Raw genomic sequence first — 16,560 nt, 5'->3', positions numbered from 1 at the left:
AGAACCTGCCAGGTATTGGAGAACCTGACGTCCATAGCAGCCATGTAGCGATGGACGTGCTCATCCTCCTCCCTGACACGACGACGCACCACCTCCGGCGAGGCCGGCTCCCTCTGCACCGAATGTGGCCCACGCGAACGCCACCAAAGGAGATCAGGGTCGACGACGGGACCCGAGGCCGGGTTCCTCACCAAGCAGCGCGGCCCTCCAGGTAGCACCTCCCAGTGCCAACCCGGCGGAGCCCAATCCCGGACATGGTTCAGCCGGACGTCGTCGCGAACGGGTCGACGGCGAGGATGCGGGCCGGGCATCGTCGAGAACAAATACTATATGCCTGCAAAAAGTAACATTTTTTAAATGATTGGATTGTGATAACTAAAATTCTATATGCAAATTCTAACAATTTTACATTAATCTAATTCATCTAACTAAAACTAATTCTAAAATTTCTAACATTTCTATATATATAACTAACATTTCTAATATTTCTATAACTAAAAAACAGAAAAATTGCTAACATTTCTATAAATATTTCTATAACTAAAAAACAGAAAAAATTTATAACATTTCTATATAACTAACATTTCTAATATTTCTATAACTAAAAAACAGAAAAATTTCTATAACTAAAATTTATAACTAAAAAACTAATGTGTGTGTGTGGACATGGCGGCCGGGGCAGGAGCTCACCGGCGAGGCGCGGCGACGGGGGGGCGCGACGGGGACGGAGACGGGCGGTGACGACGGGGATGGGGACGGGGCAGCGACGACGGGGACGGGCCGGGCGGGGACGACGGGACGACGGGGCGGGGCGCAGCGCGGCGACGACGGGGACGGGGATGGCCGGGGCGACGGACGCCGACGGGGACGGCGACGGACGGCGTCGGGGACGGCGATGGGGGCGGCGACGGGGCAGAGGAGAAAGAAGCAGAGGGAGAGATGAGAAACTGAATTTTTTTGAAGTGCTTTCTTATATAGAACACCCCTTTAGTACCGGTTGGAGCCACCAACCGGTACTAAAGGTCTGTTTTGGCCGGGCCAAGCGGCGGGAAGCGCACACCCTTTAGTACCGGGTGGTGGCTCCAACTGGTACTAAAGACCCCCCCCCCCCTAGTACCGGTTTGAGCCACCACCCGGTACTAAAGGGGGTGCGCTGGCGTAGGTGCGGTGCGTCATGTTTAGTCCCACCTTGCTAGCCGAGGGGCGTCTGCACTGGTTTATAAGCCCCAGTGCGGTAGCTCTCTCGAGCTCCTCTCCAAAGCACGCCTACTGGGCCTAAATGTTCTGTGCTGCCCTGTGGGCCTACTGGGCCTTTGCGGGCCTGCATCCTGGCCCAACAACAGGTTGGGTTTCTAGTTGTATGCAGGCCGCTGTGGCGCAGTAGGCGGGCTTTTTTATTTTCTTATTTTTTTTGCTTTATTTTTTGTTTTATTTATTTTTGAGTTGTCTTTTGCTGTATTTAGAGTTTCTTTGTGAATATTTTTGCTTTAGGTATAAAAAATTACAAACTTTCTATTAGTGCCGGTAGTTTACAAATTTGAATAGTTTACATTTTGAATTATTTGAAATTTGTGTGAATCACTAGTTTGTGAATAACTTAACTTTGAAAATAGATTTTTCAGTGACTCTTTTTTCTTATGTTTAATATTAGTGTGTTTTATCATTATATTTAATTTGGTAATGCTTAGGTTATTTAAAAAATGAAATGCCTTTGTAACGGATGAGTTTCGTCCGAAACCCTGATACTTCGAAAGAGATTGTCCATTTTGTGCACGAAGTGCATCCAGTTTTTGCGGTAACCCTCTCTACTTTTTTGCACATGCTATGTGGGTGAAATTATGATACCATGCCAACTTTCAACCTTTTCTGAGTTCATTTGAAATGCTTTTCAATTTCAGGGTCATTTAGCTGAAAAAATCAGTAAATGCATGAAAGAATTTGTTTGCACATAAAATTTCTTCGCGTTTCAAATGCCCAAACACATAACTACCCTAACTATTACAGAGATTCCCTCCTGGGTGTGAAACACAGAAGAAAGTGATGATAGTGAAGCCGATCACATCCCAGATCTTTGGGTGTGAAACTTTTTCTTCGCGTGTGTCCCTTTGCGCCGTAGCCATGGAAAATCTTCATCATTTAACTGGATGCTCGGGTCAATATTCACTGTGAATGGAGCAATTTCATCAAACTTTTCATAATCTTCTGACATGTCTGTCTTGTCATCCACTCCCACGATGTTTCTCTTCCCAGAAAGAACTATGTGGCGCTTTGGCTCATCGTATGATGCATTCGCTTCCTTATCTTTTCTTTTTCTCGGCTTGGTAGACATATCCTTCACATAGAAAACCTGTGCCACATCATTAGCTAGGACGAATGGTTCGTCTGCATACGCAAGATTGTTGAGATCCACTGTTGTCATTCCATACTGCGGGTCTTCCGTTACCCCGCCTCGTGTCATATTGACCCATTTGCACCGAAACAAAGGGACCTTCAAACCACGTCCATAGTCAAGTTCCCATATCTCCTCTATGTAACCATAATATGTTTCCTTTCCCGTCTTGGTTGTTGCATCAAAGCGGACACCACTGTTTTGGTTGGTGCTCTTCTTATCTTGGGCGATCGTGTAAAATGTATTACCATTTATCTCGTACCCTTTGAAAGTCATTATATTCGAAGATGGTAACTGGGACAGCGAGTACATGTCATCTTCAATAGAGGCGTCATGCATGGTACGTGTCTGCAACCAGCCGGCGAAACTCCTGGTTTGTTCACGTGTAATCCAGTCATCAGACCGCTCCGGGTGTTTGGAGCGTAGAAAATTCTTGTGTTCGTCCATATACGGAGCCACCAAGGCGGAATTCTGTAGAACTGTGTAGTGTGCTTCAGTGAGAGAATGTCCGTCCATACATATTTTTTGATTCCCTCCTAGCGTGCCTTTTCCATCCAGTCTGCCCTTATGCCGCGATTCAGGAACACCAATCGGCTTAAGGTCAGGAATAAAGTCAATACAAAACTCAATGACCTCCTCATTTTCATGGCCCTTGGAGATGCTTCCTTCTGGCCTAGCACGGTTATGAACATATTTCTTTAAGACTCCCATGAACCTCTCAAAGGGGAACATATTGTGTAGAAATACAGGACCCAAAACGTTAATCTCTTCGCATAGGTGAACTAGGACGTGCGTCATGATGTTGAAGAAGGATGGTGGGAACACCAACTCGAAACTGACAAGACATTGCACCAAATCATTCTCTAACCTTGGTATGATTTCTGGATCGATTACCTTCTGAGAGATTGCATTGAGGAATGCACATAGCTTCACAATGGCTAATCGAACGTTATCCGGTAGAAGCCCCCTCAATGCAACCGGAAGCAGTTGCGTCATAATCACGTGGCAGTCATGAGACTTTAGGTTCTGGAACTTTTTCTCTGCCATGTTTATTATTCCCTTTATATTCGACGAGAAGCCAGACGGTACCTTAATACTGAGCAGGCATTCAAAGAAGATTTCCTTCTCTTCTTTGGTAAGAGCGTAGCTGGCATGACCCTGATGTATGCCGTCTTTTCCATGCATACGTTGCTGGTCCTCCCGTGCCTCAGGTGTATCTTTTGTCTTCCCATACACGCCCAAGAAGCCAAGCAGGGTCACGCAAAGATTCTTCGTCACGTGCATCACGTCGATTGCAGAGCGGACCTCTAGGTCTTTCCAATAGGGCAGGTCCCAAAATATAGATTTCTTCTTCCACATGGGTGCGCGTCCGTCAGCGTCATTCGGAACAGGTTGTCCGCCAGGACCCTTTCCAAAGACTACCTTCAAATCCTTGACCATATCATGTACATCAGCACCAGTACGGTGGCGAGGCTTCGTCCGGTGATCCGCCTCACCTTTGAAATGCTTGCCTTTCTTTCTTACGGGATGCCTGCTCGGAAGAAATCGACGATGTCCCAGGTACACATTCTTCCTACAATTGTCCAAATATATACTGTCGGTATCATCCAAACAGTGCGTGCATGCGCGGTATCCCTTGTTTGTCTGTCCTGAAAGGTTACTGAGAGCAGGCCAATCATTGATGGTCACGAACAGCAAGGCCTTTAGGTCAAATTCTTCCCCCATGTGCTCATCCCACGCACGTACACCTGTTCCATTCCACAGCTGTAAGAGTTCTTCAACTAATGGCCTTAGGTACACATCAATGTCGTTGCCGGGTTGCTTAGGGCCTTGGATGAGCACTGGCATCATAATGAACTTCCGCTTCATGCACAACCAAGGAGGAAGGTTATACAAACATAGAGTCACAGGCCAGGTGCTATGGTTGCTGCTCTGCTCCCCAAAAGGATTAATGCCATCTGCGCTTAGACCAAACCATACGTTCCTTGCGTCATCTGCAAACTCCTTCCCGTACTTTCTCTCGATTTTTCTCCACTGCGACCCGTCAGCGGGTACTCTCAACTTTCCGTCTTTCTTACGGTCTTCTCTGTGCCATCGCATCGCCTTGGCATGCTCTTTGTTTTGGAACAAACGTTTCAACCGTGGTATTATAGGAGCATACCACATCACCTTGGCAGGAATCTTCTTCCTGGGGCGCTCGCCCTCGACATCACCAGGGTCATCGCGCCTGATCTTATAGCGCAATGCACCGCATACCGGGCAAGCGTTCAAATCCTCGTACTCACCGCGGTAGAGGATGCAGTCATTAGGGCATGCATGTATCTTCTGCACCTCTAACCCTAGAGGGCAGACAGCCTTCTTTGCTTCGTACGTACTCTCGGGCAATTCGTTGTCCTTTGGAAGCATATTCTTTATCATTACCAGCAACTTTCCAAATCCCTTGTCAGATACACCATTCTCTGCCTTCCATTGCAGCAATTCCAGTGTGGTGCCCAACTTTTTCTTGTCAGCTTCGCAATTCGGGTACAACAATTTCTTGTGATCCTCTAACATGCGCTGCAACTTCTTCTTCTCCAAATCACTTGCGCAGTTTCTCTTTGCATCGGCAATGGCCCGACCTAGATCATCAGCGGGCTCATCTGATGCCTCTTCTTCAGCTTCTTCCCGCATTGCCGGCTCAGCTTCTTCCCCCATTGTTGTATCATCGTATTCAGGGAACCCATGGCCAGGATAGCTGTCGTCGTCCTCTTCTTCTTCATTGTCTTCCATCATAACCCCTCTTTCTCCGTGCTTGGTCCAAACATTATAGTGGGGCATGAAACCGGACTTAAACAGGTGGACGTGAATGGTTCTTGACGTAGAGTAATTGTGATCATTCTTACAGACTAAACATGGACAAGGCATAAAACCATCCGCCCGCTTGTTTGCCTCAGCCGCAAGCAGAAAAGTTTGCACGCCATTAATGAACTCGGGAGAGCATCGGTCATCGTACATCCATTGTCGGCTCATCTTCATTACACAACACCGAAAAGACCAAATTAATACAAGTTCATACATAAAGTTCATACAAGACTTAAATGCAACAAACAAATAACTCTCTAACTAAAGCATTTAAATGCAACAACAAATGCGATCAAGATCGCAACTAAGGTAACAATTGATCCAACAGCATAATGATACCAAGCCTCACTATCAATGGCATATTTTCTAATCTTTCTAATCTTCAAGCGCATTTTCTCCATCTTGATCTTGTGATCATCGACGACATCGGCAACATGCAACTCCAATTCCATCTTCTCCCCCTCAATTCTTTTCAATTTTTCTTTCAAATACTCGTTTTCTCTTTCAACTAAATTTAACCTCTCGACAATAGGGTCGGTTGGAATTTCCGGTTCACAAACCTCCTAGACAAAAATATCTATGTCAACTTGATGGGCATAATTTGTCATAAACACGAAATGCAACAACTAGTTTTAATAGAGAATATACTACATCCGAATCATAACAAGGACGAGGGCCGACGGGGACGGATATCAAAACCATGGCACTATGTATAACAAACAACGTACGGGTAAGATAATTATACGAGTAACTATATATCCAAATCACACAAACATCAATTTGGTAATGTAAAACATTCATGAACAAGAGGCTCACCACAAGGTGGTGCCGGCGACGGAACGATGCGGGCGATCGACTGTGGTTACGACGGAATTTAGAAGGCACTAAGTAAACCACACCTACATATGCAAACTAAGTGTTATTTTTGACATCAAATTGCATATAAATCAAATACTAGCACATATATTTCCTCCCAAATTACTAAACTCATAAATTAATCACTATACAAAGCATTGCAAGAGCTAATCTAGCAATGAGAGATGAAAGGACAAAGTTGCTAACCTTTGTGATCATTTGAATGGATGGGGGCCTTCAAATCTTGACAAATTTTGGGCAAAATGTGTGATGAGCTCGAGAGGAAGAGGGGAAGAACAGAGAGGAGAGGGGAAAGGGGAAGAACAGAGCGAGCTCGGGTGGACGAAGGGTTTATGTAGGACGACCTTTAGCACCGGTTCGTGCCACGAACCGGTACTAAAGGTGCTGGAGGGGCCCCGGACTGACAACATCCTGCCACCACTCACTTTAGTACCGGTTCATGGCACGAACCGGTGCTAAAGGTCGGCCACGAACCGGTACTAATGAAAGCGGCCGGCTAGCCGTTGGAACCGGCACTAATGCACACATTAGTGCCGGCTCAAAAGCAAACCGGCACTAATGTGCTTGACATTTGACCCTTTTTCTACTAGTGTAAGGAAGACCGGTGGAAAACCAAAATGTTGGAAAAAAAAAACCCCAAAAAAACGTTTAAAAAGCCGAACAACGCGTGCGGAAAAATAAATAAAATAAAATACAAAGGGAGCGCCCAGAGCGCGACATGTGGCGGGGCGGCTGAGATCACGCCAAGTGGTGTTGATCGTTGCAAGGCTCCCCAAGGAGCGCTCGTCAACTAATTGCTCCCTATAAGTGTTTTGGTGCGGGTACACGTTTGTTGAACCCTAACGTTATACCGGTGCATGGCTCGGCCCAATATAGCTTTGAACTGCTTCTGTTTTTCGGAAGTTGCAAGCTTTTCAACAGTATTGGACAGTTTCTAGAAGCTTTGGTTGGTTATTATGTTATTCTTATTTTTCGGCTTTCAGTTCTTTTTATCTTTCATTTTTTTATTTTTTATGAATTTCAAAAAATCCATGGACATTTTCAAATTAATGATTTTGAAAATTTCATGAGTTTTTTTAGAACTCGGGACCTTTTCAAATTCATAAACCTTTTCATATTCATGAGATTTCTAAAATTGACAACATTTTTCACATTCATGAACATATCAAATTCAAGATTTTTTCTGAAAAAAATGTGAAATTTTGAAATTCACAAACTTTTTGAAAAAATCACTTTTTTCCTAAATTCATGGTTTTATAAAACATCACGAACTGTTTAAATTATAGAATCACAAAGCCTAGTTTTTTTAAAACTAGTTTGTTTTTTTCACACATGCTCCCAAGGATAAAAAAATCTATGTAGCAACCTATAACGAGCGTCCTATGAGTCAGGAAAAAAAACGTGCAAGCTCAATCTCAAAAGACGGTCTTGTCGACTACAAAGGCATCAATAGCGACTTTGACAATCTCAAAATAATACGTTGGCTCGGTCTCTCAGAGATGCTTATAGGCATAGCATGAGCGCGCGTGTATTTATAAAGGTGATCATATATACTTATGTATAAGCGTCTATGTCTATACTGTCTTAAAAAAACGTGCAACCTACCGAGGGTCAGACAGTTGGCTGCGGGAGACTGAGCCTGCGAGCAACCGCGCGTGAGCGCTGGCTCTCCAATTTGCGCCTTAAGGGCCGAAGCGGAGGTCTCCTCCTATATCACACTTCTGGCGTTATATAGGAGCTGTGACGCACACTGCACCGTCAGGGGCCGCCAGTTCAACGTTGCTGTTGCTTCACAAGCGTTATTACTTTGAGTTCGCTCGTTTTGTTGTTGTTATCTGGTTTCTAGTCCGTTTTATTTAAGCATAAAAATGATTATTTTAATTATTAAAATATGAACACTTCCTTATTGAATGATTTTTTTTGAAATTACATGAATATTTTTGAAAAAGTTTGAACTTACATATATATAAACTAGAGGATACTCCACGCGTTAATCGACTGCAATATATTTCACTAATTTGATTGTAAGAAACATGCATAGTTGAATTAATAATATATAAACTAAAACTAAACTAAATATTATATATTATAACATTTGACTATTGTGTAGTCAAAAAAAATTGAATATAAGTGACATGATGTAATGAAAGAAAAATCCCAAGTATGCTGAGTGGATCTTTGATGGGGTGGCATGTGTGATGAGATGAGGTGTGTGCATGAAATCAGCTAATAATGAAAACATTTTTCTCATGCATGTTGTCGTGGACCTTTGAATGAGGTGACATATGTGCATGCTAAAGATAATAGAGGTAGTGAGGATGAACTATTTTGATATATAGGATGCAGAAAAAACTTTTTAAAGAGGGTTCATCATGTTTAAATTTTTAGTTCTAGTGTATTTTCATAAATGTTCTGCGTGAATTTAGAAGTGTCCATCGTGTATCAAAAATTGTCCAATGTTTATTTGTCGAAGGATGATCATAGCCCCATTGGAGCTACAATGCAACTTCTAAATTGTTCGGCCAAGGGTTAAAGCACTCCACTCACTCCATGCATCATGATCGTCATTATAGTACCGTCTCCTCTTACCAGTCAACAAGGTTGTATGAGCCTACTGGGAGTAGGCCCCCTACTTCCGGCGCCAGCGAGGAGGCCCATCACCTTCGCGGGGGTTGGCACTAGAGGGTGTCTTGAGGTCCTTGGTACTCGGGGTTCGCTCATCGGGACGCGGCCATCACCCGTCTTGAGTGGACCCCTGCCCTCATATTGCTGGCGGTATTAAAAATGTTGTTCACTATGTATTTAAATGTTCATTGTGTATTTAAAAGTGTCCCCCGTATATTAAAACAAATGTTCACTCTATTAATAAATGGTCATCGTGTATTAAAAAATGTTCACTGTGTATTTAGAATTATTTACCCATGTATTAAAAATATATTTCACGATGTAATTTAAAAATGTCCACTATGTCTTAACAAAAGTTCACCTCATATTTGAAAAAAAAAATTATACACACATAAGACAATGGTTTTCTTTAATGCAAAAGGAAGAAGAGTGAAAAGATGATAAATGAATAATGGAGAAAGGGGGGAATTAAAATAAGAGAGAAAAACCCAGCACCTACTCAAAGAAAACCAACAACGACAAAGAAAATCTACAACTCAGACTTTTTTTTAGGGCTACTAAAACTAGGCATCAGCGATAGGAAGAAAACCATCAGCGAACTGGGCCAGACCAATTCCCCTCCCTCTGGATGTTAAAGGCAATTGTTTTATGCTTGCTAGCAGGAAATACAGAAGTTGCTCCAGACAGGGACTAAACTTTTTTTTTTGCGGTTTTGCTGAAACTCAGCTAGCTGAGAAATAAATTGGTCTCATTCATTTTTTCTGGCCGTATGATCTAGAGGCTGGAGATTCGTGTCGGCTGTTTGTTTTTTTTACACATGCGAGCTGAGCAATGACACGGGCGTAGTACTGGCTTCGTTTGACATCCCTTCGCAGCCGCCTGCACCAACACACTAGCAGCTGCTTCAGGACAACTTGTTAGTGTGGACAAGTCGAGTATCTTTTTTAGTCCAAGTACGGATGTGAATATGAAGGCCGAGGTGTGCTCAAGACTTGAAATTGTGACGGAGGCTTTCAATGATAAATACTTGGGGTTGCCAACTACACTTGGACTTGACAAAGCGGATAGCTTCCAATATTTGATTGATTGGCTAGTTCTGAGACTTAATGGGTGGAAGGAAAGGTGTTTGTCTTCAGGAGGAAAAGAGATCCTTATTAAATCAGTTGCACAAGCTGTACCAACTTATGCGATGTCCGTCTTTAAAATTCCTAAAAAAATTGCAAAGGAATCACAGACGCGATCTCCCGTTTTTAGTGGGGTGATGATGCAACACATAAGAGGATGCAGTGGTTTGCATGGTGGAAGATGTGCATACCGAAGAAGAAAGGAGGCATGGGATTTAGAGATATTCATTGCTTCAATCTTGCATTATTGGCTAAGCAAGCTTGGCGCTTGATTGATAATTCGGATTCCTTATGTGCTCAGATCTTAAAGGCGAAATATTTCCCAGATTGTGATCTCATGAATGCTACTTTGAAAAGCAAATCTTCATATACTTGAAAAAGTATCATGGTGTGGAAACCCTGAAGCTTGGGCAGATTTGGAGAGTAGGAGATGGAGAGAAAATTCATATTTGGGAAGATGAATGGATCCCACAATCTGCTTCGAGAAAGGTGATTACCCCAGAGGAAATAATCTCCTAACCCGAGTGAGCGACCTTATAGACCCTTTAACAGGAAGTTGGGATGAACCATTGCTTAGGCAAACTTTTTGGGAAATAGATGTCTGAAGGATTCTTGCAATACCCCTCCCCTTGCATCAAATGACAGATTTCCTAGCATGGAATGGAACTAGATCGGGAATGTTTACTGTACGTTTAGCCTATCATGCAGTTTGGGACTACCAATTCGGCCATAAAATTCAGAATTTGGATGGACCTTCTAGCCAGAGTGATACATGGAACTTAGTTTGGAGTACCCAGCAAAGATCAAAAAAATTATCTGGAGAGCATTGCACAGTGCGGTTCCATGCCGGTCTGTTCTAGCCCATAAGCATCTTAAAATTAATCCAAGCTGTCCTGCATGCAATCATGGACCCAACACAATTAAACACCTTCTGTTTGAATGCAAACTTGTAGTGGACGTTTGGAAATCTCTCGGTCTGGACGATGTCATTAGGAGAGCAACCAATGTGGACAAGGCTGGTGAAGCTGTCTTGGAGCACTTGTTATGCTCAAAGGACATTGATATTCATATACTGGGACTGCCAAAACTGAGGGAGACTGTGGCAACAGCAGCATGGTACCTTTGGTACGAAAGGAGGAAAATGACCCATGGTGAAAATACCCAAAATGCAGCTCAAGTAAGTCTGGCAGTGAGAGGACTTGCGGCCAACTTCATTATATCGTGTAGTCCGAAACCTGTGCGGAAAGTGGCCGGTTGGGTGAAACCAAGATATGGCTATGTCAAACTAAACGTTGATGCGGGATTTAACAGTGACACACTGGAGGGTTCAGTCGGCGCAGTCCTTCGAGATCATAGCGGGCAGTTTTTTGCTGTTGCTAATGAAAAACTTGATACTTGTTTTGATTCATTTACAGATGAGGCAATAGCTGTCCGATTTGGTATGAACCTTGCGCGTACCATGGGTTGTAGCAAAGTTGAAATATGTTCAGATAATGTGGTCTTCATTGAAGCTCTGAAAGAGGGTAGTTCTTCCTCTGTTGGTAGTGCAATCTTTGATGATTGCTACTTTATGTCCTTAGATTTTACCCATGTAATCTATAACCACTGTTTTAGAGAAAGTAATCAAGTAGCTCATGAATTAACTAGGTTAGCTAAGTTTTCTCCCACTGAACGATGGATGGATTCAGCCCCTATGCGATCATCCCAATGCTTGTATATGATGCTACGATTCTGACACATGAATAAAATGGGGAGTTTATTGTCAAAAAAAACACACTAGCAGCTATCGCTCATGTTTTTTTCTTTTTTTGTCTGCTTTTTTATGTCTGCATGGGCCTTTTGACAACATGTCCTGCAGGTCACTTTCTTTTGTTTTTCTACAGGTCACTCTTTCTGTTCTTGTTACCATTTGATTTATTTTTTATTTATTCTATTTTGTCTTTATTATTATTTTATTTTATGTTATCATTTCCCATTTATTTTTATTCTTATATTTAAACACTTTGTTCGCCGTCGGACTAAAGTACTAATTCGTGCATTCCAGCGCATGAATTTGTTCGGCGAACGTTTGCGAGCGGCCCTTCATGACCTGTTTTTATCTTTTTCTGACGCTTGTCATTTGCTCGCTTTCTTTTTCTCCTGAACAAACGCCGAACCTCATGGCCCGTCAATATTTCTTTTTAGTGGCATGTTTGTGGGTGGCAAGTCAAATCTTTTTGTTGTTTTGTACGGGGAACACAAATGTCTCTTTATTATATTTTTATCATGAAAATACTCACAGGTGTGTCACTTGCATGTCTATCATTAGATATGCAATTGCAAACGTTGTAATCCAGCTGCAACTGCACAAGGCGCAAAACAGACGCAACTCAGATTGGGTAGGTAGTTGTTTGGTCAATTGCATGTCCACCATTAGGCATGCAACTGCAAATGTTGTAACCCGACTACAATTACATGAAGCACAAAGCAATTACAACTGGGATCGGCGAGAGAGTTTTAGGGCCAGTTGCATGTCCACCACTAGACATGCAATTGCAAGTGTTGACCCGATTGCAATTTCATCGGCACAAAAGCGACTACAATTGGGGCCCAAAGGAGAGAGTTGCCGAGCCAGTTGCATGTCAACCACTAGACATGCAACTACAATCATTATAACCTGGCCACAACTGCACCTGAACACAACGACTGCAACTGGGGTCGGGAGGGCAGTTGTCGGGGCCAGTTGCATGTCCACTACTAGACATGCAACTGCAAGCATTATAACCTAACCGCAATTTCAAGGGCACAAAAGCGACTGCAACTAGGGTCGGGAGGGGAGTTATCGAGCCAGTTGCATGTCCAACACTAGACATGCAACTGCATACGTTATGACTCGATTGCAACGTGCACAGAGTGATTGCAACGGGGGTCGAGAGGGGAGTTGTGCGGGCTAGTTGCATGTCTACCACTAGACATGCAACTGCAAGTGTTGTACTTGACGGCAACTACACGGGCACAAAGCGACTGCAACTGGGGTCGACCTGATTTTTCCCTACTAGTTGCATGTGACGCATTCATGTGCAATTGCAACCGTGCAACACATATGCAACTGGTGTTGATTTGGGATTTTTTTTCGTACTAGTCGCATGTATGCCAATTGCACGTGACGTTCTCATGCTCAATTGCAATCGTCGCAACACATATGCAATTGGTGTCGATCTTAATTTTTCATACTAGTCCCACGTGTGCGAGTTGCACGCGAACTTATCCATGCGCAATTGCGACCGTCACAACACAGATGCAACTGGTGTCAATATGATATTTGTTTTTTCCTTCTTCGACTTTGTGAAACAAGCAAGTATCATTTTGTTTGTGAGATGCTCCTTTTTCTTGTTTTTTCACGTCTTTTTTGTTTCTTTTAGCCTTGCAAATTTAGGTGGTCCAAGCCTTGAGCAAAAAAAATAAGACAACACATTAGTGTAATATGTGTAACATGTCGATAGGTGTAGGACTTGGTCATAATCGCAAAAAGTAAAATAAAAATACTAAAAAGCAGAAGCACAAAGCTTACTGCACACGCATGCAGCCCAATAAAATCCCTTGTTGCTTAGCACGGACAATAGGCAATATACGGAGGTGTGCATATGCATCAATGTTTCCTAAAAAACATATGCATCGATAGATATACATGCGTGGGATCAATTAATTTAGATGGATGATGTAAGCAGAGAATGAGACCAAACCAAATCTCAGCTAGCTGAGTTCTAGGCACTCCCGTTTTTCTTGACCCAAAGTTGTAGGAGTTTCTTCCTACAATAAATTTTATAGGTTTTCAAATAAAAATATATGCACAGAAGCTAAAGAGAAGAAAATAAAAGAAGCTAACTAAATCCTCTATTCTAAAATAGTTGCAACCCACTACCTATTTTTGCTCTTCATGTAACTATGTCACATCATCAAATCAGGCATGTGGTCATAAGTTACTGTTTGTGCACTAATCTATTCATGCAACCATGCTACGTCAACAATCATGCACGGTGTTTCATTAATATTTGTGTGGGCATAGAGGTATATACGTTGGACACTTAAAGCAAATATTGCAAAATGGGTCTTGGCATATATTTAATCACATGCTTCGTATGCTTTGTTTACGCATATGTTTTATCAAGGTTCCCACATCAACGAGCGACGAATTATCTAGTTACAACAATGAGGACAAAGAGAGGTCCTCTTATCTGAAGTTCTGCACCCAGTGAGGGAGGGAGCCATAGATCTGCATACAAACTAATGCATTTCCTCATTGAAGAGCTTTTTGCAAGCAAATAAGCTTGGCCGAATCCGCCTAAAGATGAAGCCATTTCTGGTGTTCCAAATTTCCCAGGCAATAAGAATGATAATATCACTGGCAAAAGGCAAGTTTAGTAAGTGCTTCAAATTAGCTATCTGATCTTGGATCCCAGATGACAAGGTTGGCCAATTAGGGCATAATTTCTTCCAGCAGGTCTGTGCAAATTGACAATGGAAGAAGAGGTGATCTCTTCGTTCCACAACATGTTGGCTACACATGACACAGGAATAGTCCTGAAGGAAAAAATTACTCCTTTGTAGCATTCCTCTAATATTCAGCCTATCATTTAGAAGGAGCCAAAAGAATGTTGTGTGCTTGAGCTGGTTGCAGGATTTAGAAAGCCAGGTAGTGCCAAGAATGGGGATGAAATCTCCAAGGAGCAAGCTTTGTTAACTCTGAAAAAGAGTAGAGTTTGCAAGAAATTTCCAAGTGTCAGGATGCTCAACCAGTGTAAGATCCTAGAACAAGGCTCCCATCTGTTAGAACTGCTGAAAAGCTTCAACTGACAGTGGAAAATGAAATGAAGTGGTTAAGTCATCTACATTCTGGATTTGTTGAACTGTCATGTTCCATAGTTTGGCCAAGGAGAAGAGCGGAGGCAGGGCAACATCTATTTTCTGATCTTGCCATGGATCCATCCAAAAAGACGAGGCTTAATCTTATTTCACGCTCTTTGCAATAGAAGATTATCTAAGTTAGGCACATATGGGGAGTAACTACTTGCACCCGGGGGGGTGGGGGGGCTCGCACCGGGAACTGCATGAGCGCTCTAGCGTGCCAGGTGGTGCGTCAAGTTGCCGCCACGTGCCGTGCGCTGGGTGCACATGCGAGAGCATGTTTTTTTTTCATTTTCTAAGTGCACTTTTTTCTTCTTCTTTTTTCGCTTTTGCCTAGCTTTCCCTATATTTGTGTATTTTTGAGTTTTTTTAAGCATAGTTATGCTTATCGAATAAAATACAATCTATGCTTTCACAAGAAGCACAGTTGTGTTTCTCGTCGAAGCATAGATTTGCTTCCTATGGAAGCACGGATTTGCTTTCACAAGAAGCACAGATTTGCTTTCACGAGAAACACAATCTACCCTTCCGCTAGAATCACAACATGTGCTTCCACGAGAAGCACTCGAAAAGGAAAGAGCACATATGTACTTCCCCGGAAAAAAAAAGGAAAAAGCACATATGTGCTTCTTCAAGGAAAGCACACTCTTAGTTCCTGCGAGAAGCACAACATGTGATTCCCCGAAAAATGGGGAAAACAAAGCGTGTACTCTAAAACAAAGGTAAAAACCGCAACCGTGCTTCTAGGTTTATGTTTTTTCTTTTGGGTTTTTCAACATTCTTATTTTCTTCATTTGTTTTTTGGTTTTCGTTTTTCGGTTTCCTTTTTTTCTTCTGATTTAAGTTTTTTCGTCTTTTTGTTAAAAAATTTGTTGAAACCTATTTAAAAGGGATATAGTTTCAAAGATCTCAATGCGAGAAATCCGACGGTGAAAACAATTAGGTATTTGGACGCACGGTTTGAGAGATAAAACATTTTGAATAAATAAATCTATGAAAAAAGGAGAAACTCTTAAGTAATGACAAGTGGCGTACAATAGCGCCTGAGAAGGTGGGGAGTGGCCTTTGCATGGGGTAACCCTTCACTAGTGATTTCAGCACATGCCAGGCTAAGATAGGCCGGCCACAAATAGCATTTCCAATTTTATGTTTGGGGAGGTTACGTGCCCATAGTTATATGTTGCTTCCAGCGAGATGTATCATTGCATCGCTTGTGGCACTGGGTACAGGTCGGCCCGCGCATTTAAGCCTGCAAAAAAAAACACGACTTTTGGAGCCATTACTCTGGATTATTTTAATTTTCTTCTTCTTTGTGTTTTCTTTGACGGTTTTTGTTTTTCCTTTGGATTTCTATTTTCTGTCCTATTAAGTGTTTCTTTTATATGTCTTATATTTTTATGGTTTCTCCATTTTCCAAATACATGCGGACTTTATTCAAATACATGTTGAACATTTTCTAACACAGATTTAACATTTTTCATAAATGAAACGAAAATTTATTTTTAAACGTCCAAATTCTATGTTAAGTGTTAGAACATTCTTTAATGGTTCGAAACTTTTTTAATGACACGAATTCCGTTTTACATTCTACATACATATTTTTTTTCATGACATTATTATAACTATCCCAAACATATATTTTAAAATTCATAAACATTTTGAATGGTATGCAAAAAAAATATAACATACACATTTTCTACAATTTTCTAAATATGTCACAATATATTTTTAAATGCATAAACCATTTTTTAAATTGTAGGAAATAAATTAAATATTGCACGCAATTTTTTTACGTTGTTGTAAGATTTTTTTTTAATATGC

This window comes from Triticum aestivum, chromosome 2D (assembly GCF_018294505.1).
Source record: "Triticum aestivum cultivar Chinese Spring chromosome 2D, IWGSC CS RefSeq v2.1, whole genome shotgun sequence".
In the NCBI taxonomy this organism is placed as follows: domain Eukaryota; kingdom Viridiplantae; phylum Streptophyta; class Magnoliopsida; order Poales; family Poaceae; genus Triticum; species Triticum aestivum.
This window is presented reverse-complemented; position numbering follows the sequence as displayed.